At 41.8% G+C, this 24,377-nt stretch overlaps 1 protein-coding gene and 1 pseudogene across 15 annotated transcripts in view; both read right to left on the reverse strand.

Moving 5' to 3' along the window:
* NDUFS4 (NADH:ubiquinone oxidoreductase subunit S4) overlaps positions 1-24,377 on the reverse strand; it is a 696,041-nt gene that overhangs the window by 467,018 nt on the left and 204,646 nt on the right. Inside the window, exon 1 of one of the 15 annotated variants that reach the window (XM_050794156.1) lies at positions 2,044-2,047. The exons of the other annotated variants lie outside the window; for them this stretch is intronic. The gene's annotated coding sequence lies outside the window, so the exon portion shown is untranslated. Of the gene's footprint in view, positions 1-2,043; positions 2,048-24,377 lie in introns of those variants that run through there. 15 annotated transcript variants of the gene reach the window in all.
* LOC126956176 (60S ribosomal protein L13a-like) lies at positions 18,375-24,375 on the reverse strand (annotated as a pseudogene).

Consider the following 24,377-nt stretch of genomic DNA (forward strand, 5'->3'; position numbering starts at 1 on the left):
TCTTTCTGTCATCCCCACTTCACTGGGAACCATTTCACCTATCGTCTCTCTTGTTTGGGATCAGCAATCCTAACTGTGGAGTTCTTCCACTCGGGGTACCGCTCACACTGTGGGAGTTAAGTAATATAATAGACCATTGACTGGGAGACCAAAAGTCATATTCTTATGATGGAAAGTGGGGACAAAGGCTAGTACATGAGATGCTATTTCAGCCTTGGCCCAACACCCCATTGCCCCCCACCTTAAAATTGCTATGTCTGTGTACAATCTTTAAGGAGTTTATCTTATTGGGGCAGTTTCGTGCTCAGAAATATGCTAACTAGAGCCTCATTAACCACCTAAGAATATGCCTCAGACTTAGAATCCACTCACAGGAACAAAACTGTTTCAGGCACGCTAGTAAGAGGCCAATAAACCCAGCAGCCTGCCCTTGTTTTTTGTGGCTAAGAAGGGAGGGAAAAGAGTGCAGTTGAAACTGCTATGTCAGTAAGCACAATTAAAGCTGATAAGCAGGGTTCCATGGGTGATTGTGCACCCTGGAAAAAGGACACTAAAACAGTAGGGGACACCTAGTACCAGTGTCCACTGGGAATGACTAGGAGTGCAGGCATCCCTATGCTCTCCTTTGATATGGGAGACGTTCCCTCCAAAGCAAAGTCACCCCTGAGGTATATTCTGAGTAACTGGAACCAATTTGATCCCAGACATTGAAGAAGAAGTGGTTCATATTTTTCTGCAGCACTACCTGGCCACAATATCCTCTTCCAGGAGGAGAACAATGGCCACCTGAGGGGAGTAGAAGCTATAATATCATCCTGCAACTAGATCTATATTGTAAATGAGAAGGCAAGTGGAGCGAGGTACCATATGTTCAGACCTTCTTCTTATTAACAGATAACAAACGATTGTGTAAGACATACAACCTGCACCCGACAGGGAGTCCTCAAAGTCTACTCCCATATCCATTCCACCCCACTTCTCTTTCTCCTACTAATGCTGATCCCTCTCTGGCCTCTATGGCCAAAATGGGAACAAATAAAAGAGCCTCCAAAGAGCCAAGAGACCCCACTGGCCCTTGGCTCTGTCCTCTTCAGGCTATAGGAGGGGAATTTGGCCCAGCCTGAGTACATGTTCCCTTTTCCTTCTCTGATCTAAAGCAAATTAATGCAGACTTACAAAAGTTCTCAGATGACCCTGATAGATACACAGATGTCCTACAGGATCTGGGATAATCTTTTGAACTTTACAGGAGAGATTTCATGTTATTGCTCGATCAGACCCTAACCTTTAATGAGAACAATTCTGCTTTAACAGCAGCCTGAGAGTTTGGGGTTACCTGGTGCCTCAGTCAAGTAAGTGATAGAAGGGTACCAGAGGAGAGAGAGTGGTTTCTTATGGGACAGCAAGCAGTTCCTAGTATGGATTCCCACTGGGACCCTAACTTGGATCATGGGGACTGGAGCTGCAAGCATTTACTGACCTGTATCCTAGAAGGGTTAAGAACTAGGAAAAAGCCTAATCAATGATGTCTACTATGACTCAAGGGAAGGAAGAAAACCCTCCTGCCTTCCTCAAAAGGCTGAGGGAGGCTTTGAGAAATTATACTCCCCTGTCACCAGATTCCCTTGAAGGCCAGTTAATTTTAAAGGACACATTTATTACTCAGTCAGCTGTAGACATTAGGAAAAACTCCAAAAGTTAGCCTTGTGCCCCAAGCAAAATTTTGAGGCATTATTAAACCTGGCAACTTTGTGTTCTATAATAGGTACCAAGAGGAACAGACCAAAAAGAAAAAGCAGGATAAGAGAAAGGCCGCGACCTTCATCATGGCCTTCAGTCAAACAAACCTTGGTGGTTCAGAAAGGAGAAAAATGGAACAGGCCAATCACCCTGATTGGGCTTGTTATCAGTGCAGTTTACAAGGACACTTTAAAAAAGATTGTCCAATGAGAAACAAGCCACCCCCTCATCCATGTTCACTATGTCAAGGTGATCACTGGAAGCCACACTGCCCCAGAGGATGAAGGTTCTCTGGGCCAGAATCCCCCAACCAGATGATCCAGCAACAGGACTGAGGGTGCCTGGGGCAAGTGCCAGCTCATGTCATCACCCTCACAGAGTCCTGGGTAAGTTTGGCCATCAAGGGCCAGGAAATTGACTTTCTCCTGGACACTGGCATGGCCTTCTCGGTTCTACCCTTCTGCCCTGGATGGTTGTCCTCAAGGTCTGTTACCATCCAAGGGATCCTGGGACAACTTGTAACCAGGTGTTTCTCCCACCCCCTTAGCTGCAACTTGGAAAACTTACTTTTCTCTCATGTCGTTCTCGTCATGCCCAAGAATCCCACACCCTTACTGGGGAGGGACATGTTAGTCAAAGCAGGAGCTATCATCTATATGAATACAGGGAACAAAACACCTATCTGTTGTCCCCTACTTGAGGAATAAATCAATCCTGAGGTTTGGGCATTAGAAGAACAATTCGATGGGCAAAGAATGCCTGTCCAGTCCAAATCAAACTAAAAGACCCCATCTCTTTCCCTTACCAAAGACAATTCCCCCAAGACCCAAAGCTCAAAAGGGATTACAAGGTATCGTTAAACATTTAAAAGCCAAAGGCCTAGTAAGATGTTGTAACAGCCCCTGTAACACCTCAATTCTAGGGGTACAAAAACCAAATGGTCAATGCAGGTTAGTGCAGGACCTCAGGCTCATTAATGAGGCCATAATTTCTTTACACCCAGCTGTACCTAACCCGTATACATTACTCTCTCAAACACCAGAAGAAGCAGAGTGGTTTACAGTCCTGGATCTTAAAGATTCCTTTTTCTGTATCCCTCTACACCCTGACTCTCAATTCCTGTTTGCCTTTGAGGATCCCTCAGATCAAACAACTCAGCTCACCTGAACAGTCTTGCCCCAAGTATTTAGAGATAGTCCTCACCTGTTTGGCTAAGCATTGGCCCAAGATTTAAGTCACTTCTTGCACCCAGGTACCCTAATTCTTCAATATGTGGATAACTTACTTCTAGCTACCTGTTCAGAGACCCTGTGTCATCAGGCTACCCAAGACCTTTTAAACTTTCTAGCTGACCGAAGTTACAAAGTATCTAAATCAAAGGCCCAACTTTGTTTACAGCAGGTCAAATACCTGGGGCTGTTTTTGGCTAAAGAAACCAGGGCCCTCAGCAAAGAATGTATCCAACCTATACTGGCTTATCCTTGCCCTAAGACATTAAAACAGTTGCAAGATTTCTTGGAATAACCGGTTTTTGCTGACTGTGGATCCCCAGATATGGTGAAATGGCCAGGCCACTTTACATTCTAATTAGGGAGACCCAAAAAGCTAACACCCATTTGATAGAATGGGGATTAGAGGCAGAGGCAGCCTTCAGAACCCTAAAACAGGCCCTAACACAAGCCCCAGTCTTGCATATACGTATGGGACAAAATTTCTCTTTATACGTCACAGAAAGAACGGGACTAGCCATTGGAGTCCTTACCCAGACTCAAGGGACTACCATACAGCCTGTAGTTTATTTGAGTAAAGAAATTGATGTGGTCACAAAGGGTTGGCCTCATTGTCTATGGGTGGGCATTTTAGTATCAGAGGTCATCAAAATAATACAGGAAGAGACCTCACTGTATGGACTACTCACGATGTAAACAGCATGCTAACTGCTAAAGGAGGTTTGTGGCTGTCAGACAATCACGTACTTAGGCACCAGGCCTTATTATTTGAGGGACCAGTGCTTCAGATGTGCACTTGTGCACCTCTTTACTCGGCTACCTTTCTCCCAGAAAACGAAGGACCAATAGAACACGACGGTCAACAGATCATAGCCCAAACTTATGCCGTCCAGGAGGATCTTTTAGAGGTCCCCTTAACCAACCCTGACCTCAACCTATATACTGAGGGAAATTCATTTGTAGAAAGGGGATTATGAAGGGCAGGATATGCCGTAGTTAGTGATAAAGCAGTTACTTGAAAGTGAGCCCCTTCCCCCAAGGACCAGCACCCAGTTAGCAGAACTAGTGAAAGTTACCCAAGCTTTAGAGCTGGGAAAGGGAAAAAGAATAAATGTGTATATAGACAGCAAATATGCTTATCTAGTTACACATGCCCATGCTGCCATATGGAAAGAAAGAGAGTTCCTAATTTCTGGAGGAACACCCAATAAATACCATAAATAAATCATGAAATTATTACAGGCAGTGAAAAAACCCAAGGAAGTGGCAGTCTTACACTGCCAAGGCCATCAAAAAGGAGAAGGAAAGGAAGGAGAAGGAAAGGAAGCAGAAGGAAATTACCAGGCAGAAGCTGAGGCCAAAGTCACCACAAGACAGGATCTTCCATTAGAAACACCTATGGAGGGACTCCTGGTATGGGATAATCTCCTTTGGGAGACCAGGTCCCAGTATCCCGTGCAGAAACAGAATGAGGACTTTCATGGGGACATAGTTTTCTCCCCTTGGGATGGCTAGCTACAGAGGAGGGAAAGGTGCTCATACCCTCAGCTAATCAATGGAAAAATGCTTCATCAAACATTCCATATGGATATTAAGAATAACCATCAAAAGACCAAATCTCTGTTCACTGGACAAGACCTCCTTAAAGCTCTCCAGCAGATAGTCAAAGCCTGCAAAGTGTACCAAAGGAATAACCCCTTGGTCCATCCTGAAGCCCCTCAGGGAGAACAAAGGACAGGGCACTACCCTGGAGAGGGCTGGCAGTTAGATTTCACTCATATGCCTAAGTCATGGGGACTTCAATACTTATTAGTCTGTGTTGATACCTTCACAAATTGGATTGAAGCCTTCCCCTGTGAGATAGAAAAGTCCCAGAAGGTAATCAAAGCCCTGGTTCCTGAAATAATTCCTAGGTTTGGACTTCCCCTTAGTTTACAAAGTGATAATGGCCCGGCTTTCAGAGATACAGTGACTCAGGGAATTTCCAAGACACTAGGGATAAAATATCACCTTCATCATGCCTGGAGACCACAATCCTCAGGGAAAGTCGAGAAGATGAATGAAACACTCAAAATGCACTTAAGGAAATTAACACAAGAAACTCACCTCCCATGGACTACCATCTTACCCGTAGAATTATTAAGGGTCTGAAATTCTCCCCACAAGATAGGACTCAGTCCTTATGAAATGCTATATGAACAACATTTTCTCACAAACAACCTCTTCCTTGATCAAGAAACTGCCAACTTAGTCAAGGACATAACTTCTTTGGCTAAGTACCAACAAATCCTTAAGACATTACCTGAGAGACGCCACTGAGAAAAGGGAAAATAATTGTTCCATCTTGGGGATCTAGTATTAGTCAAGTCCTTCCCTTCCGACTCCCCATCCCTAGATCCACTGTGGGAAGGACCATATTCGGTTATCTTCTCCTCTGCAACTGCAGTCAAGGTGGTTGGAGTAGAGTCTTGGATCCATCACACCCGAATCAAACCTTGGATGGCAACCTGAAAAACCTGCGCAATCATCAGCTTAGGAATCTAAGAGTCAGCCAGACAAACCTTCTTACACCTGTGAGCCATTGGAAGACCTTCGTATCTTCTTTTGGAAGGAAAAAGCACAGGAAAGTAATTAGTGCTCATAAGCTCTACCTCAGTTCTTGTTTTAAAAACAGAACGTATTCTAATATCCTAAATTTCTCTGCGTTTGCCTAAGTCTTAACCTTTTCCCACTCAATATTTTCCCCTAACTTTGAGGGAATTATAAACATGTCCTCCTGGTTTTCATTTGAAGCACATCCCAGCTGGAGTAACTCATCCTGATGGGTTTGCATGAACCATAATTTCCCCTTATGTACAGCAGTTCCAGCCTCTCAACATAAGGGTGGAAAACTCTGTGACCTTATACATAGGTAACACTTAAAAAGGCCCAGGATTTTTTCATCCTAGTGGTAGGTCCAATTTTCCTGAAATGGCTCAAGCAGCCTTAAAAGCAGCCACCACCATTCTCTGACAATTCACCATATCAGTCATCCCAATCATAGGTTTTATGGGCACAGTAACCTCCTTCTCTTCACCTGCACTCCTTCGTATCTCCTGTCAAGTGTTCCCAGGATCACAAGATGTGGGACATGTGGTTGGCTGCAACTATACACTTGCCTTGGGTTTAGAGTCCAAATATTCTAATTCCTACAGTACCACTACTGGTACTCCCACATTTTGTGGAAATAAACAAGAGCTCCTTGGAGATCCTATTTCAGTCACCTATCCCTTAACATTTACCAACCCGAGCCAAATAATTCCCCCAGCAGAGGCCAAGACAACAAGCAATTACTGATGAGGCAGACTTCCCTTTGTCCAGGATATTCTCCTCCTGGGATTTTGTCCCTCTCTTACAGGTGAAGGGTTAAAACTCCATTGCTCCCTGCTTCCTGTCCCTAGAGCATGAGTTTTTCTTAATGTACTTAGCCCTCGGTTTGCCTTAGAGGAACCCCATAATATATCCTTGTCAAATTCGATTCAGCTCCAACCACTAGGAGTGGCCCATTTGTCCTGAACCGTCAAATCATGGGAATGAGAAATTAATGCAGACCAAGCTCAGCCCTTATTAGATTTTCAGCTCTGGGGTATATAGAACCCTGGCAAGGAGTTTTCTTTGAGTGTGGAAATCCTTCTATGTTTGCCTCCCCACCAACTGGATGGGAACTTGTACTTTAGCCTACACAGTACCTCCTGTGACTTACTCCTTTTCAGAAGAGGCAGTAACTGTGCCCATTCATGCTAAGCTTCAGCCAAGAGCAATCTCGCTCCTTCCTCTATTGGCTGGTTTAGGATTTACTACCACCCTATGAACCAGAATCACTGGACTCACAGTGTCCTTAACATGCTCTAAAGAACTAAGAGAAAGTCTAGATGAAATCTCTGTCCAACTTACTCAAATCCAGGACCAAATAGACTCATTAGCAGCTGTGGTTCTCCAGAACCAACAAGGACTAGATCTCCTCACTACTGAAAGGGGAGGGACATACCTTTTTCTGAATGAGGAGAGTTGTTTTTATGTCAATAAATCAGGCATAGTCAGATATGGTATTAAACCACTTCAGGATAGAGGCAGCAGACTACATGGTGGGATAACCGAAGCTATCTCATGGTTCTCACAGTGTGTTCTCCCCTGGTTTCTTCCATTTTTAGGTCCCCTCCTTATGATTATTCTAGGAGTAATTTTTGGCCCATGTCTTTTCAATTCCCTCATCTGTTTCATTTCTTCATGAATAGAATCAATGAAACTACAAATGGTACTGCAGATGGAACCTCGGATGCCTTCAACCAGCACCTATTATCAAGGACCCCTAGACTGGCCTGCCAGCCCATACCCAGATGTTGACACCAAAACCACCTCTCATGAGGAAACCTCAGCTGCAGGGTCTCTTCTATGCCCCTATTCAGCAGGAAGCAGTTATAGTGGTCATTGTCCCACACCCCAACAACAGTTGGGCTCTCCTATTGAGAGGGGGGACTGAGGGGTGGAGTTGGCAGGACTTCCTGGGCTGGTTTGAGGACTTTTGCAAAAGACCCCTGTGACTCAGGGTTTGAGTTCTTAACCATTCAAGTGAAGGATTCAAAATTAACCACTCCGATGGAGGATTGAAAAAAGAACCACTCTCAATGGACAAAAAGAAAGGAAGAAGAGAGGGTAACACAGGAATATAAGCCCTAGCCACCCGAACCAGCAACAGCAACCCTTTTGGGTCCCCTTCCACCATGTGGAAGCTTTCCTTTCACTTTGTTCAATAAACTGCACTGCTGCTCACTATCCTGGTCCATGGACTCTTTTTGGACTGTGAACACTCACCACGAAGTGCAGCTTCGTTCTTTGAAGTTAGCAAGACCAGGAACGCATCAGCAGAAAAAACTCCTGACTGAATATGACCCAGCAATTCCATACCTAAGTATATAGCCAAGAGAAATGAATTCATATATCTTCATGGAAACATGTATACAAATGTTCTCAGGTTATTAATAATAGCCACAAAGCAGAAACCATCCAAATGTCCATCAACAATTGAGTGGATAAATAAAATGTGGTATGGCCATACAGCAGAATATTATTCAGCCATAAAAAAAGAATGAAGTACACTTTGCCCTCAAACAACACATGTTTGAACTGTGAGGGTCCACCTGTACACAAATTTTCTTCCACCTCTGACACTCCTGAAATGAGACCAATCCCTCCTCTTGCCCCTTCTCCTCAGACAATATGAAGACAGTAAGGATGAAGAACTTTATGATGACCCATTTCCACTTAATGAATAGTAAATACATTTTCTCTTCCTTGTGATTTTCTTAATAACATTTTCCTTCTTCTAGCTTATTTTATTGTAAGATAAATATATTTTACCAATTGTATTGTGTAATACATTTAACATGCAGTATATTGTTTCTATTGTTTATGATATCAGAAAGACATCTGGTCAACAGCAGGCTATTAGTAATTAAGTTTGGAGAAGTCAAAAGATATACTCAAATTTTTGACAGTGCCAAAGCTCAGTGCCCCTAACTCCTATATTGTTCAAAGGTCAACTGGCCTGATTAATGCCACAATCAGATAAGCCTTGAAAACATTTTGCTAAGTGAAAGAAGACAGACACAAAAGGACAAATATATAATTCCATTTATATGAAATGTTCAGAATACTCAAATCTGTAGAGACAGAAAGTAGATTAGTTGTTTCCAGGGGCTGGGAGCAAAGGAAAAGGGGAGTGACTGCTAATAAGCCTAGTTTTTTTTTTCTTTTTCAGGGTAGTGGGGGCAGGTGATGAAAATGTTCTGAAATTAGTTAGTGGTGATGGCTATGCAGCTTTGCGAATATACTAAAAACCACTGAATTGTACACTGTAACAGGATGTATCTTATGGTTACGTGAATAATATCTCAATTTAAAAATAGATTATGCTGTTTCAAGACATTGAATAGTTTGGTTTTAGCTCGACTAATGAGTTATTGTTAATGATGTTTTGGAAGTGATATTACATCTAGAAATAGAAAATGAGAGAAATATTCTGCATAAGGTAAACTCTTTGGTTTATTGAATGCCCCTTCAATCTGCCCCTCTCCACACCAGATGGATTTTGCATTATATGTCATTACATTAGAAATGTGACTACTTCTTTTCTGATTGGTCTATCCAAGGGATCCACAAGTAATCCCACTACAGCATGAAGACATTTTACTTTAAAAAATAAAAATAAAAATAAACTTACCAAACAGGTACATCTTTAAGGAGTTTATATTGAATAGTGAAATTCTTGTGATTTAAAATATGATAACATTCACAAAGATTGATTTGCATATGCCTTAAGAAACATGTGATCAAAAGGTCACCAGTATATTATAATCAGTATTCTGAAAGGATTTGCAAACTACAGCTCCGGGGCAACATCTGGCCTGTAAAGGCACTTTTTGTGGATTTCAGGATATTTTGTAAGCCAAAAAAACCTTATAAAAATTCTGAGTTGATGTCTTCTTTAACAAAATTGAAAGACCTGGCAAGGCTTCCTCTATTTTATTCCAAGAAAGCAGTGGGCTGGAGGTAAAAAGTGGCTGCTCCTTTTGGATGGGGCTGTCAATTTCTACTTTGCCACAGTCCCTGACATTCTGTGCTGATCACATACTTAGCCCATGTCATACATTTACACCAATTCCTTGATTGTTTAGGCATTTGGGGTTATGACTTCTTTTGAAATTTTGAGGGTGTTAGAACTTTTGGTGTTTTCTTTATTCCCCCCACCCATTTTTCTTTTCTTCTTTCCCTCCCTTCCTTCTTTCTTCTGTCCTTTTTTTCTTCCTTCCTTCTTTTCTCTCTTTGTTCCCCTCTCTCTGATTCTCTCTCTTTCTCTTGGTGCATACAAACTTGTGTTTGTCACCCAATTAGCTCAGATTCACAGAACAGTTGGATTTAGGCTCATTAACACCTTTATTCTTTTTTTTTTTTTTTTTAATCAGTATAGCCTGACTTGGAGAATGTGGCCATATAAAAGCTCTCCAGCACAGCTTTTCATGCAGATCAGAGAGATTACTTTCTTTCTCTATTATGTTAAAATACTTAAAAGACTTTTATTATACTGGTAGTTCCAAAGACATCTCCATTTCCTGTCCCACTTTAACTAAATTAATCACAGTAATGACTTTGCCTGCCACAATATTCAAGCAGAAGCACAAAGTAGAGACACTGAGAGCTTGGGTGGCCAATAAATTTAGGAAAGTTGGATAATTTTCATAGGGAAGGATGAACTGCCCCTTACTAAGGGCATGCATTTTTTCACGTTGTCTGCTTCTGTAAGACAAAGGAAAGCCCCATAAATGTGAATCTATTATGAGTACATGTTCAGTTCTCCTGGAAGGAGACTCTGGGACTGAGTTTAGTGTGCAGGATATTTACTAAGGACTATGCTGGAATCAACACTTATCCAAGGGACAAGTCAAGTTGTGATGAAGGCCTGAGGAACTTTAAAGCCAGAAAGGTCCTTGAGAGGTATTCCTCATCAGGCCAAAATAGCCAAGCCTTTATGCTCCTGTATCAAGAAGTTGTTATTAGCTGTCAACTGTCCTTCATTGAAGGAACCAAACCGTAGCTGAGGCAATGATTTCTTCATTGAAGAGGCATCCAGGTGGTAAATTTTAGTCACCACCACAAATGACAAAGAACATAGCTGTCAGTTTCAAGCAATCAATTGATGAATCCATTTGTAGGTGGTTTATAAATGTATTAGTTATTCTCATGCTGTGATAAAGAACTGCCTGAGACTAGGTAGTTTATAAAGGAAAGAGGTTTAATTGACTCATAGTTCCAGACTGCTAGGGAAGCCTCATGAAACTTACAATCATGAAGGCACCTCTTCACAGGGCAGCAGGAGAGAGAATGAGTGCAAGCAGGGGAAATGCCAGATGGTTATAAAGCCACCAGGTCTCGTGAGACTCACTCATTATCACAAAAACAGCATGGGAAAACAGCCTCTATGATCCAATTACCTCCACCTGGTCCTGCCCCTGACATGCAGAGATTATCACGGTGACATTTGGGTGTGAACACAGAGCCAAACCATATCTGTGAATATAGTAGGTATTTAGGTGGAATGGACTTCATTTTATTTTCAATCACTTGATGACTGAATTTTAAGTCTCTTTCTTTCTCTCTTGCTTTTAAACTGGGAATAAAATGTGCAAACCAGTACAAACTGGGATGCCAACAACATACATGTCAACTGTAGGAATCCTATCACCTAAATACCAATACTTATATTAAGGCTGGTGAGAAAAGCAAAATAAAGTCAATAAAAGCTACTTTGGAGGCTGGGTGCAGTGGCACATGCCTGTAATCCCAGCACTTTGGGAGGCTGAGGTGGACGAACTTGAGGTCAAGAGTTTGAGATTAGTCTGGCCAACATGGTAAAACCCCATCTCTACTAAAAATAGAAGAATTAGCTGGACTGGGCACGGTGGCTCATGCCTGTAATCCCAACACTTTGGGAGGCTGAGGCGGGTGAATCACTTGTGCCCAGGAGTTCCACGCCAGCCTGAGCAACATGGCAAAATCCTGTCTCTACGCAAAGTACAAAAATTAGCCTAGTGTGGTGCCTGTAATCCTAGCTACTCAGGATGCTGAGGCAGGAGGATCGCTTGAACTCGGAAGGCAGAGGTTGCAGTGAGCTGAGATTGTGCCACTGCACTCCAGCCTGGATGACAGAGAGAGACCGTGTCTCAAAAAAAAAAAAAAAAAAAATTAGTTGGACACGGCAGCAGGTGCCTATAATCCCAGCTACTTGGGAGGCTGAGGCAGGAGAATTGCTTATACCTGGGAGGCAGAGGTTGCAGTGAGCCAAGATCACACCACTGCACTCCAGCCAGGGTGACAGAGCCAGACTCCATCTCAAAAAACAAACCAACAAACAAAAAGCTACTCTGGAAACATTCCTGATCCCCTCTCAGGAAGCACAAGCTATTCAGGATCTGTCACAAGTATGATACATCTGCTTTAGGTCTTCAGGAACTGAGCCTTTGTGAGTTTGAGTGATAGGACAGGCAATAGCTTTCTTGGATCTGGACTCACTGAAGCACAAAGACTCCATGAGCTGGCTGAGTGATGACTACTCATTTCTTTACTCTTTTTTATCTCTTTCTTCCTCTTTTCGTTCTCTGAGATCCTCCCAACAACATGTCCCAGTATTGCTGTTGCATTTGGATAACTCAAACAATAATTCACAAATTCTGATTTGTATAATTTCCAGTATATATTTTTTAACTTCCTTAGAGAATCCCAAACTAAATAATGTTTTTCCTTTCTGTGCTTCGTTTGAAATGATCTGCATAGAAACGTCTTCAATAGTGATCTTTATGTTTCGAAAATCAAGACATTGTTTTGACTTCAAAATAATCTCAATCTTTGCTTCACAATTACACTTAGTATCTTTGCAAATGTAGAATCTTTTATTAAGGCTTTTCCTTATTTTATTAACCCTAAATATGTATTCATGAATAAACATTACTTTATGTTACACTTTGAAGTACTATTAAACTTTCTAAAATTTTATTTCAAGCATATTTTGAACAGTAGTATGTTCAAAATATATGTAGTCACTTAAAATAGCCCCCAACACAGATTTATAATCAAATTCAAGACTAGCTGAAGCAAAATAAGAACTTGGAATACAAACTTAAGTCAGATTATCTGATTTCATGATTTCTCTGCAGCAAGTTTGCCTCTGAATTATTTTCTTCACTTTGAGGAGTAAGCTCTGATTTTTCTTTATGTTGGCCAAATTATTATCTAAGGGGTCTGGGGAGTGATGCCCTAAAAACCATAAATTCTCATCAGATGGGCTGACCCTGCATATCATGACTTACTTTCCAACCTAACTCTGGCATAACAAGAAACAAAATCAAAATGTTTTACCCCAAAATATATTTCCTTACCATACCTTGAATTTGCCCCACAAAGCCTCTTGTGGGAAAAATCCACATTCTATAGAGAATCCCATTTCCTCCTTGATTTCCTTCCTTCCTTTCCAGACCCAGGGGATAATCATTTTAGAGCCAGGTACCCTTTTAAGTCAGATAAGAAATATTTTACAACCTTCTCTCTCTGAAGTCTACTGTCTGAGAGCTTCCTTGGCACAATAAAATGTATTCCCCACAATCCTTGATCTTAACCTGAACCCTTCCTTTCTATTGATTTCAGGTCTTCAGATAAATCAACCAATTGTCAACCAGAAAATGTTTAAATTTACCTATAGCCTGGAAGCCCTTGATTTGAGTTGTCCCACCTTTCTAAACCAAACCAATGTATTCCTTAAATGTATTTGATTGATGTCTCATGCCTCCTAAAATGTATAAAACCAAGTTCTACCCCAATCACCTTGGACACATGTTCTCAGGACCTCCTGAGGGTTTGGCTCAGAATAAATCCCTTAAAATGTCTTACAGAATTCGACTCTTTACATCAACAATAATTTGGTGCCAAAACACATGGGGCCTCAGAGAAGACTAAGGACTCACAAGGAGTTGCCCAAACTCGGAGCTAAGGTACCAGCGGGGCCCACTGAAGCCTGTCCAACTTCGAGTTTCTCCTCTGGTGGAACTGGTAAGCCCTCCTGAGCCCTGGACCCCCCTAGTTGATAGTCTTTGATTTATTCTGAGCTGGTTTTCTCCTAGGAAAATGTTTAAGGATCATAATTGAGTTTGGAGATGCATTCTAAAGGGAATTCTCTATTGCTTTTTCTCCTAAAATTTATCTTGATTTGGTTTTTCTGTGTGCATTTGCATGAGGAATGGAACTGTTGCTTTCACAGATAAATGAGAGACTAAGTTTTTCATCTCCAAAGAGAAAGGACATTTGCTCCTCCTGGCTGAAAGGCACCCCTGGGTGACCAGGAGCCTGACTTCAAACTATACTACAAGGCTACAGTAACCAAAACAGTATGGTACTGGTACCAAAACAGAGATATAGACCAATGGAACAGAACAGAGTCCTCAGAAATAATACCACACATCTACAGCCATCTGATCTTTGATAAACCTGAGAAAAACAAGAAATGGGGAAAGGATTCCCTATTTAATAAATGGTGCTGGGAAAATTGGCTAGCCATAAGTAGAAAGCTGAAACTGGATCCTTTCCTTACTCCTTATATGAAAATTAATTCAAGATGGATTAGAGACTTAAATGTTAGACCTAATACCCTAAAAACCCTAGAAGAAAATCTAGGTAATACCATTCAGGACGTAGGCATGGGCAAGGACTTCATGTCTAAAACACCAAAAGCAACGGCAACAAAAGCCAAAATTGACAAATGGGATCTAATTAAACTAAAGAGCTTCTGCACAGCAAAAGAAACTACCATCAGAGTGAACAGGCAACCTACAGAATGGGAGAAAATTTTTGCAATCTACTCATCTGACAAAGGGCTAATAGCCAGAACCTACAAAGAACTCAAACAAATTTACAAGAAAAAAACCAAACAACCCCATCAAAAAGTGGGCAAAGGATATGAACAGACATTTCTCAAAAGAGGACATTCATACAGCCAACAGACACATGAAAAAATGCTCATCATCACTGGGCATCAGAGAAATGCAAATCAAAACCATAATGAGATACCATCTCACACCAGTTAGAATGGCGATCATTAAAAAGTCAGGAAACAACAGGTGCTGGAGAGGATGTGGAGAAATAGGAACACTTTTACACTGTTGGTGGGATTATAAACTAGTTCAACCATTATGGAAAACAGTATGGCAATTCCTCAAGGATCTAGAACTAGGAGTACCATATGACCCGGCCATCCCATTACTGGGTATATACCCAAAGGATTATAAGTCATGCTGCTATAAAGACACATGCACACATATGTTTATTGTGGCACTATTCACAATAGCAAAGACTTGGAATCAACCCAAATGTCCATCAGTGACAGACTGGATTAAGAAAATGTGGCACATATACACCATGGAATACTATGCAGCCATTAAAAAGGATGAGTTTGTGTCCTTTGAAGGGACATGGAAGCAGCTGGAAACCATCATTCTCAGCAAACTATCGCAAGAAAAGAAAACCAAACGCCGCATGTTCTCACTCATAGGTGGGAACTGAACAATGAGATCACTTGGACTCAGGAAGGGGAACATCACACACCGGGGCCTATCACGGGGAAGGGGGGGGAGGAATTGCATTGGGAGTTATACCTGATGTAAATGACGAGTTGATGGGTGCTGACGAGTTGATAGGTGCAGCACACCAACATGGCACAAGTATACATATGTAACAAACCTGCACGTTATGCACATGTACCCTAGAACTTAAAGGATAATAATAATAAGAAATAAATATTTAAAAATGCACAAATACAAAACTAAATAATTGCTTAAAACAAAATTTTATGACAAATAGAGTTATTTTTAATACAAGATATTTAAAAATTTTTAAATGCCATAATCTGTTTTTTTAACATTCTTCAGGTTGGTATCTTAAAAGTGACAAGCTTTCTCTTTTGAAAAGGTCTTGAATGATGACTCTCTCCTTCACCTTTTTTTTGGCTCCTGTAACTTTACTAATTATCTGCAGTAAGGGAGAAAAATTGTTTCTAAAATCAGGCAAATAAGGTATGTTTTGAACATGTCTTTTCTTGTGCATGCCTGTTATATCTCTAACTTTATATGTGTCATGTAGAGGTGATATTTCAATACCTAACTGCATGAAAAACCTCTAATCAATTAACTTACAAAAATGTAAATGCTTTTCAGATTAGTAAAAGCTAGCTCAGATGTTTTTTAATTTACATTACTTTGGTAATCTTTGGTAAAAATTAGTTTGCTAAATTTAATCTCAAAATTGTCCAGTAATTTAAAAACCTTAAAGTCATGTTTAAATGCTTGTTTTCTTTTTCCCACAGAAATTTGGGTTACTAAAAAGTTAAAATAGTAAAAGCATGAAATGTGCCTTTGTTAGAATTTTATAAACACAAGGATGTTAATTCTCAAAAATATGTTACTTTTTTTGTTAAGAAACTATTTAAGAGTTGCTTTATAATGAAGAAAATTATACAGATAAAATGAAATAAATTAGAAAAACACAAGCCAGGGCATCAAAAGTTAACTCTGAGCCCTGTGGTTACCAAGAAAATAGTTGATATGGGAGAACAGTAAAACCAAGTAACTATTAAAAACCAAAGGGTGTAATGCAAGGAATTGTTCCATTTTTAGATTGGTATCATTCAGTTTCTTTAAAAATGGTGGATTGTAAAAATAACCACTTTAAGGACCAAATTCTTAATTTTAAATGCCAGAGAACTTAGGAGCTTGCCTGGATTACTGCAGGACCCACAGTTCATTACTGAATGATTACTGAGTATATGTGATCCAAATGCACAGGGGGTTATTCCTGAGAAAGCTATCAGCCTAGTAGAACAGATAATGCCATTACAAGGTCCACTTGCCTTGAGAAGGGGACTGCCCAACTCTCCCTATAAAATACCAAGTGAAATACCCCAGATGAAGCAGTTAATAAGTTTCATATGCAAGCCATGTTGGACTAGCTTTATGATAACTGGACTATCCTCCCACCAAATAGGTCTATTACCTGGGTCATGGCAAATTTGGGGGTTAAGAGGGCCCCTTTTGCATGGGTACCCCTCCCACAGAATCATAGATCTGTTTAAGAAGCCTTATCAAGTCTGCTGCCCCTCATGAGTCTTACAGATGAAACTCCCTGATGAGAACCCAAACCCTTTTCACAAGAAAAGGTAAAATTATCTAGGGCAAAAACAAAAAGGGCTTCCTGGGACCAGAACATAAAAACTTATAGGTTAATAGAAGTATAAAATGTTTAGACACACTTTATGTAAGGTAGCTGTAACCCCCTTTACCTAAATATCTTATGAAAATGATTACTATATCTAATTGAGGGATGTTTTCCCCTTTCTATTACTATAAAACTGAAGACCTGTCAGTCTGCTCATGTAAATCCTCCACTGCATAGCCTTTTGTGTAACACATTTATCGGGGCTGATGGCAAAAACTATGAGTACTTTTCAATAACACCAACTGAGCTAGATAAGTTCTACTTGATGAGGCATTTACTACCTTGCTATGAAATGTTAACTGAAGCTACCCCTATACTAATGGAAAAAATGTTTCCCAAAGAGTTCCATGATCAAATAAAAAATAGTTTACATAAATCTTGCTACCTAATAAGTAGAGAGCCTTTTTCCTAGGACTAATTGTGAAAAGCTGCTAAATTCTATATGTCTATCTGGTTTGTAAATAACATTTCCAAGGTAAACATACATCTTGTCTTAAAAGCTGCTGCCGTGGTTAAAGGAGGGTCAGGAAAATCTTTTTTTTTTTTTTTTTTTTTTTTAAGTTATTTGGGTAAAGTATGTTTTTGTAAGCGAATTTACCTTTCTGAATTCTCCAAAATTTAGATTGTAATTTTATAACAGTATAGTTGTCTGCATGAGTTCAGTAATAGTTAAAAAAAAATTGTTTTAAGGGAAAAGCGTGACATTCAATACTAGATTTCAGCCTTAACTTTTTAGGTGCAGATTAATTCATTCTTTCTTGGCTACAATAATCCTCTAGAAGGTACCAGATTATAATTTTTCTGTATATTTGTCATTGGTGCTCTAATGAAATAGGTTTCTTTTTCTGTTCTAACATATGAATTACTCTTATAACTGTCAAACTATAAATGTTACTTATCTCTCCTTGTTTTACTTCCAAGGAAACCAAAATCACGGTATTCTGAAAACCAGAAATATGAATCTCCCTCATTTGGCATCCCGCTGACCCCAGACCTGTTTCACTGCTAATGCTCTGCAGCCAAAACTCTACAAGCTGCCTCCCTCTAGGCCCAGGTACTATCGTGGAAGAGGTGGGTACATAAGATTGTAAGAGACTGTTTTGAGGAATAAAATTGGGTCAAGATCAAACCCTCCAAATCAAAAAGATGGTAAAAAAAAAATGCCTAAACAGCTGGTAAAACAATTTTAGTTGCCTTCTAAACTATTATGTGTCACTTTTGCATCCACCCCAACCATAAATTTTTCTGCTTACTATAAAATTAAAGGGAAATATTTCCTAACAGGATAAAATACCTTGTAACAAAGCCTCCTGGGTATAAGACTCCCAATTATGAGTTGTGGAGATAAATCTATCTATCTATATTTTTTATTTTTCAGAACAATGTTTATGTTGTGTATAGCTAATTGCTGTTAAGTCTAACACAAATGAAGCTTACAGTAGCTCAACACATAAAAGTTAAAAATAAGTTGATCTTGCAACTTTGCCTTTTGGTTTTATTGTCGGCTTTATTGATTGAATTATTTACTTTTTGAGGAATAAACAGTCTTTATTGGACTCAGAGCAGGAGTCCGTGGGTCTTGAGGACCTCTGTATATTTGTCAGTTTTCTTCTCCACGTTCTTTTCGGCTGTTTCCATAGCCTCATGAGCTGTTTCTTTTTCCAGTAGTGGATCTTGGTCTTCTCCTTCCTCTTCTCCTTCAGGGTGGCTGTGACTGTCTGGCACTTCTAGCTTGAGGGCAGCAGGAACCACCACCTGTTTTTTCTTGTCATAGGGTGTTGGGATGCTGTCAAACACCTTGAAGGGTCCAGGGAGGCCTGGCCTCCTTGGTCTTGTGAGGCAGCATGCCTCGCAGTCTGCTGGAAGATGAAGCTGGGGGCCAGGAAGTGGTGGGGACCAGGAAGTGGTGGGGCCAGGAAGTGGTAGATGTCTCAGGAAGGGTTGCTGTTCATCCCCTTGCAGAGGAAGGCCAGGTACTTCAACTTGTTTCTGTAGACATTGCCAGAAATGTTAATGCCCCTGCAGCATATGACCACCACCTTCCAGCCAGCTTAGCCACCATGGCAGTCAGGAAGCCCAGGAGATGGCTTCAACCACAGAGCTCCAGGCCTTGCCCCTACACCATCTTCAGCAGCCACCTGGGAAAAGAGTTCCCTGTTTTTAGATGAAACAGGGAAGGGTATGGGGCCCCCTCACTCCTGAGGTACCTCTGCCAGATTTCCCTGGAACCCTGTTTGAAAACCACAGATCAATTTCAATCCTCATTGTCCGTATGAGGAAACAGAAGCCAAAATAATAGAAAGAACCAAGATGACCTTGTGCAGAGGGAACAGCAGGATTAGGACTTCACCCTCCTAATTCTTGGAATTCTGATATTTCCTGCTCCCTACTCTGCTATGAAGAACAAAGCCAAGGTGTGAAGTTACAGGGGCTGTGCAGGGTCTGACCTCCAGGGCTGTAGGGGACCATTTACCACAAGAAGCCAGTAGCCAGGTACGGTGGCTCACACCTGTAATCCCAGCACTTTGGGAGGCCAAAGAAAGTGGACGACTTGAGCCCAGGAGTTCCAGACCTACTTGAACAACGTGACAAAACCCTGTCCCTACAAAACATACAAAAACAATTAGCTGAGGGTGGTGGCACTTGCCTGCAGTCCCAGCCACTTGGGAGGCTGAGGTAGGAGGCTGTAGTGGGCCGTGATTGCACCACTGCACTACAGTCTGGGCAACACAGTGCGATCCCATCTCAAGAAAGAAAAAGAAAAAAAAAAGCCACTAGCCTGGCATTACTCAGCTCAGTCAACAAAACAAAACATTTGTTTGTTTGTTTGTTTTTCTGGAAAAGGAATTACAAACATTTTTCCAAGGGCACATCTAGCATGTCTCCCAGAAATGTACCTGCCTTAGTATCCCTTCCATACCCAGGAACTAGCTGCAGGGCTCTTGTGTCGGGTTGAAGCCCAAGAGTGCACCAACAAGCAACGCAAGGTGGTGTGGAGCAACATGCTGTTTTAATGAGGATCTGGGTGCAGGCGGGCTGAGGCCTAAAATGGCATCACCCTCAAATGAGGATGGGGCAGGAGTTTTATAGTCTCCTGTAAACAGGAAGTGTCTCAGTCTGATGTAACTGCTACGCAGTACCCAAATGGAGTCTCTCTTGATCTTCAGGAGTACGTGTCTTCTGGCTAGCTCTCTTCTTGCTTTTGCTATCTTGCTGATGCTTGCTGCTGGCACAAGTGGTCTTACACCTTGGAACTGGGCCTGAGAAGGGAGGAGTTATTCATTCCCTTAAGCTTTCAGGCCCCGGGGATAATCTTTCATTCCTGTCTATTTGGTTATCGAAAAGGGAAAAGGGATGGCTTTGTCATTACTTTAAATGTGACATAGGAGTGGCGTGGGCACCTTGGAAAAAGATAAACTTAACTTTGGGGTATTCTTGAGAGATAGGTTGGTATCCATTGTGTCGCTGTAGCAGGAACATCATTTAGATTGTCTGGCAGCTAACTGCAGTTTCAACAAGAATTTTAATGGCTTTTATTATTAGTGGGATAACATAGGTGAGAAACAGGAAGAACCCAGTGATGAAGACTACTGTCCCTACCAGCGTTTTAAATCTTCCTAAATTAGAGAACCACCTTCCTGGAAGATTTGTTGGGTCCAATCCCTTCCAGGTTTGGACTGGTACAGGGGCTACTTTTCTGATGTTTAAAGCAATTTCTAGTACTGCTTTTCTGTTATCGTCTATGTTAAGACAACAATTGGAGATATGAAACTTACCACAGGCCCCACCTTCTTCTGCTAATAAGTAGTCTAGTACCAGCCTGTTTTGATAAATTGCCACATGCATTTGGCTTTGTTATTACACAAGCATTTCCAGGGCTGAGGCGGTTTGGTTGGTGATTATCTCTAGAATCACCTTTAGTCTAATTCTTCTATTTAGCATATATATGGCAGTTGCCATAACCCCATGAATCATCCTCAGCCCAAGTGGCAAGACTGTAATATTCGATGATCTGCTGTGGAGGCCATTCTTCCTATTGCCATCTTTGGCTTCTTTCTACCTTTAAGGATCCTTTTGTTGTTGTTGTTTAGGTTATTATATACAGGGACACTGAGGGTGTTGCCTGCTGTTAATGTTTCGGAGGAAGGAGTAACCTTGGGCATGAGCTTGACTCATGTGCGATGGACCCAGTGAGGGAGTTCTTGGACTCTCACTGCAGTTGGCATGCTGAGTATTAGTGTAGGGGCCTGTCCACTTCAGTTGTAGCTTTTTGTGAGGGTCAGGTTGGAAGATAAACACGTCTGTCCTACAAGACAGTTATGTTGAGAGGACAAGAAGGTGTTGACAGGGAGGGGCACAGCCTCATTTGCTGCTTCATGAATGAAAGACCGTGTCTGGATTAAGGAGAGGAGGTAACTCCCGAGTGGCTCAGAGTCTGCTAAGGGTGGAGGCCCTAAGACAAAAGTCTGGCCATACATGATTTCAAAGGGACTTTAAAAAGAGGGTGATTTTGGTGTTGAGTGGAGTCTCATGAGGGTGAAAGGGAGATTTTTTTTTTTTTTTTTTTTTTTTTTTTTGTCCACAACTGGCAGTTTTCTAGAGTGAACTTGCTGAGTTGGGCTTTAAGGACAGTTATTTTTTTCAATTTGCCTGAAGATTGAGGCCTATAGGGTATGTGGAGAACCCATTTTATACCTTAGGATGTAGAGACGCCTTGGGTAATTTGGCTGATGAAGGTGGGCCTGTTATCAGACTGGATGGATGTTGGGAGACCAAAATGGGGAATTATATGCATGATGAGAGATTGTGTGATGACATTTGCACCTTCTGAAGTTGTTGGGAATGCTTCTACCTATCCAGAGAAAGTACAGACAAAGACTAGAAGATAGTGGAGCCATTTATCAGGCCACATGTGAGTGAAGTATACTTGCCAATCTTGCTAGGTACCTGGTCCCAGGCTTGGTGGGTAGGAAAAGGCAGTGGCCGGAGGGAGCCCTTGTGTGAGTGCCAGATAGAGCAGGACTGGGTAATTTCTCAAACACGGCTGGAAAAGTAAGGACAAGTGAGAATATGGTGGAGAAGTTGCAAGAGAGGTTTGTAACCAACATGGAAAGAGTTGAAGCTTTGGAAGTGAGGAAGGCTTTGAGAGTGAGGAAGAATGAAGCACCCTTCCTTGACATGCCATGGTCCTTGCTTTTGAATGTTTTGGGCTTGGAAGTCTTCCTTTTCTTCTGAGGAATAAAGAGGAAAGAACAAGGAAAGGGACAGAAACTGGGCTTGCATGCATTGTAGGACTACTTGTTTGGCTACATGATCTGCTAGCACATTTCCAGCTAATATAGTATTGTCTGGGGTTTGGTGACCCCTGCAATGAATGAAGGCAACTTTCTGTGGGAGCCTGGCAGCTTGAAGTAGTTTGCTGACAAGAGAGCCATTTATGACAGGAGTGTTTTTTGCAGTTAGAAAACCCTGTTCTTTCCAGATGGACAAGTGTGAGTGTACTATGTGGAACACATAACAAGAATTTGAATATATGTTGATCTGTTGTCTGGCTGCTAGAGTTTGAGTGAGGGTGATGAGTTCAGCTTTTTGGGAGGTGGTGCCTAGGAGGAGCAGCTTGGCTTCAATAGTGTTGGGGTGACACTACAGAATAGCCGGCATGCTGGCATCCTTTATGTAGGAAGGAACTGCCATCTACAAACCAAGTAAAGGAGGCACCTGGAAGGGATTGGTCTGTTAGGTTTGGAAAAGGTATGAGAAAGGTTTGAACATTGTTCACACAGAAGCATGTAGGGTCTTTGGCTGTTGTAGCTTCAGGTAAGATTATGGCCGGGTTTAGATGGGAACTGGTTAGCACGGTGATGTGGGGAGTTTCTATGAATAGAGCATATAGTTGGAGGAGCCGTGGGGCAGATGAGACTTAGTACACTGCGGTGAGCTAGCATGTCTTTGATGTTAAGGGTTGACTAAACTGTTAGGTTGGCATGAAGAGATAGTTTTAGGCTTTCAAGGGTGAGGACAGTAGCTGCCGCCAATGCTTGGAGGCAGGCAGGCCATCTGAAGACTGTGACTTTGAATTGTTTGGAGAGGTAGGCAACAACTTGAAGGGTGGATCCCTTAGACTGAGTTAGAACACCTAGTGCATCTCCATGCTGTTCATCAGTATAAAGGGAGGAATGTTTGGTGAGGTCTGGGAGAGTGAGGACAGGCGCTGAGGTGAGAGCCTTCTGCAGTAGATGGAAAGGTTGGGTAATAGTCTGTGCAGGGTTTAAAGGCTCCTGGAGAGGGCCTTTAGTGGCTTGGTATAATGGTTTGGCAAATAGAGCAAAGGAGGGAACCTAGAGTCTAAAATATCCCTCTAGTCCTAGAAAAGAGAGAATTTCTTGTTTAGTCTATGGAGGCAGGAAGGATTGGAGGAGGGATATGCGGTCAGTTGTGAGCCCTCAGGTTCATGGAGTAAGTGCTAGGCCTAGATAGGTGACTAAAGTGGTGCATATTTGTGCCTTTTAAGGGGAGACCCAGTACCCCCGCTCTGTCAGGAAATTTAAAAGAGAGATAGTATGGGCATTGCAGTCCTTTTGAGAGAGCTACATAGGAGCAGATCATCAACATATTGAAGGAGAGTGGACAGTTTTAGGGATAAGGTACAGAGGTCATGAACAAGGGCCTGTCCAAAAAGGTGGGGGCAGTTTCTAAAACCTTAAGGTAGTATGCACCAGGTGAGCTGACACAAAATGTTGGTGTGGGGTTTTCCCACGTAAAGGCAAAGAGGTTTTGGGAAGCAAGGTGTAAAGGAATTGTGAAAAAAGCATCCTTTAGTTTTAGAACAGAAAAATGGGTGGTGTTAGAGGGAATTGCAGAAAGTAAAGTATATGGGTTAGGATCTATGGGACATACTGGGAGTATAGCCTGGTTAATGAGCCTGAGGTCCTGGACTAAGGGAGAAGTTCCATCGGGCTTTTTAACAGGTAGAACTGGTGTGTTAAAAGGGGAGCTTGTTGGGCGGAGTAAGTCATTGATGAGGAGGCGAGAAATGATAGACTTTAGGCCTAGAGGAGCTGCTTGGGGGATTGGATACTGCTTCTGTGATAGGAACTGGGTGGGCTCTTTAAGGGTAATGTGGACGGGGGTGTCATGTTCTGTGACTGAGAGTGTAGAAGTATCCCAAACAGTGGGGTGAAGTACAGATAGGGGATGAGGAAAGGTTGCGTGTTTTAGGGTGGGAGGTTGGAGTAGAAGAAAGCTGTAAGTACCAGAGGTGTCTAGGTGGATGCGTTGAGTACTATGGGGAATGTGGAAGTAGAGAGTAGTCTGGAGTTTTGAAAGGATATCTCTGTCTAGGAGTGGAGTTGGGCATGAGGACAGGACTTAAAAGAGTGAGTGAAAGAAAAGGTGTGCAGGGAGTAGAAAAGTGGAGAGGACCTCGGGGTTTGGAGACTGGTCCTTAATTCCCACAACAGAGACTTGGGAGGACTGGGTGGGTCCTGAAAAATTAGATAAAACAGATTAGGTTGCCCCGGTATTAATTCAAAAAACATACGGGCCTACCTGCCACCATCA

The sequence above is a fragment of the Macaca thibetana genome, chromosome 6, assembly GCF_024542745.1.
Source record: "Macaca thibetana thibetana isolate TM-01 chromosome 6, ASM2454274v1, whole genome shotgun sequence".
Lineage (NCBI taxonomy): Eukaryota > Metazoa > Chordata > Mammalia > Primates > Cercopithecidae > Macaca > Macaca thibetana.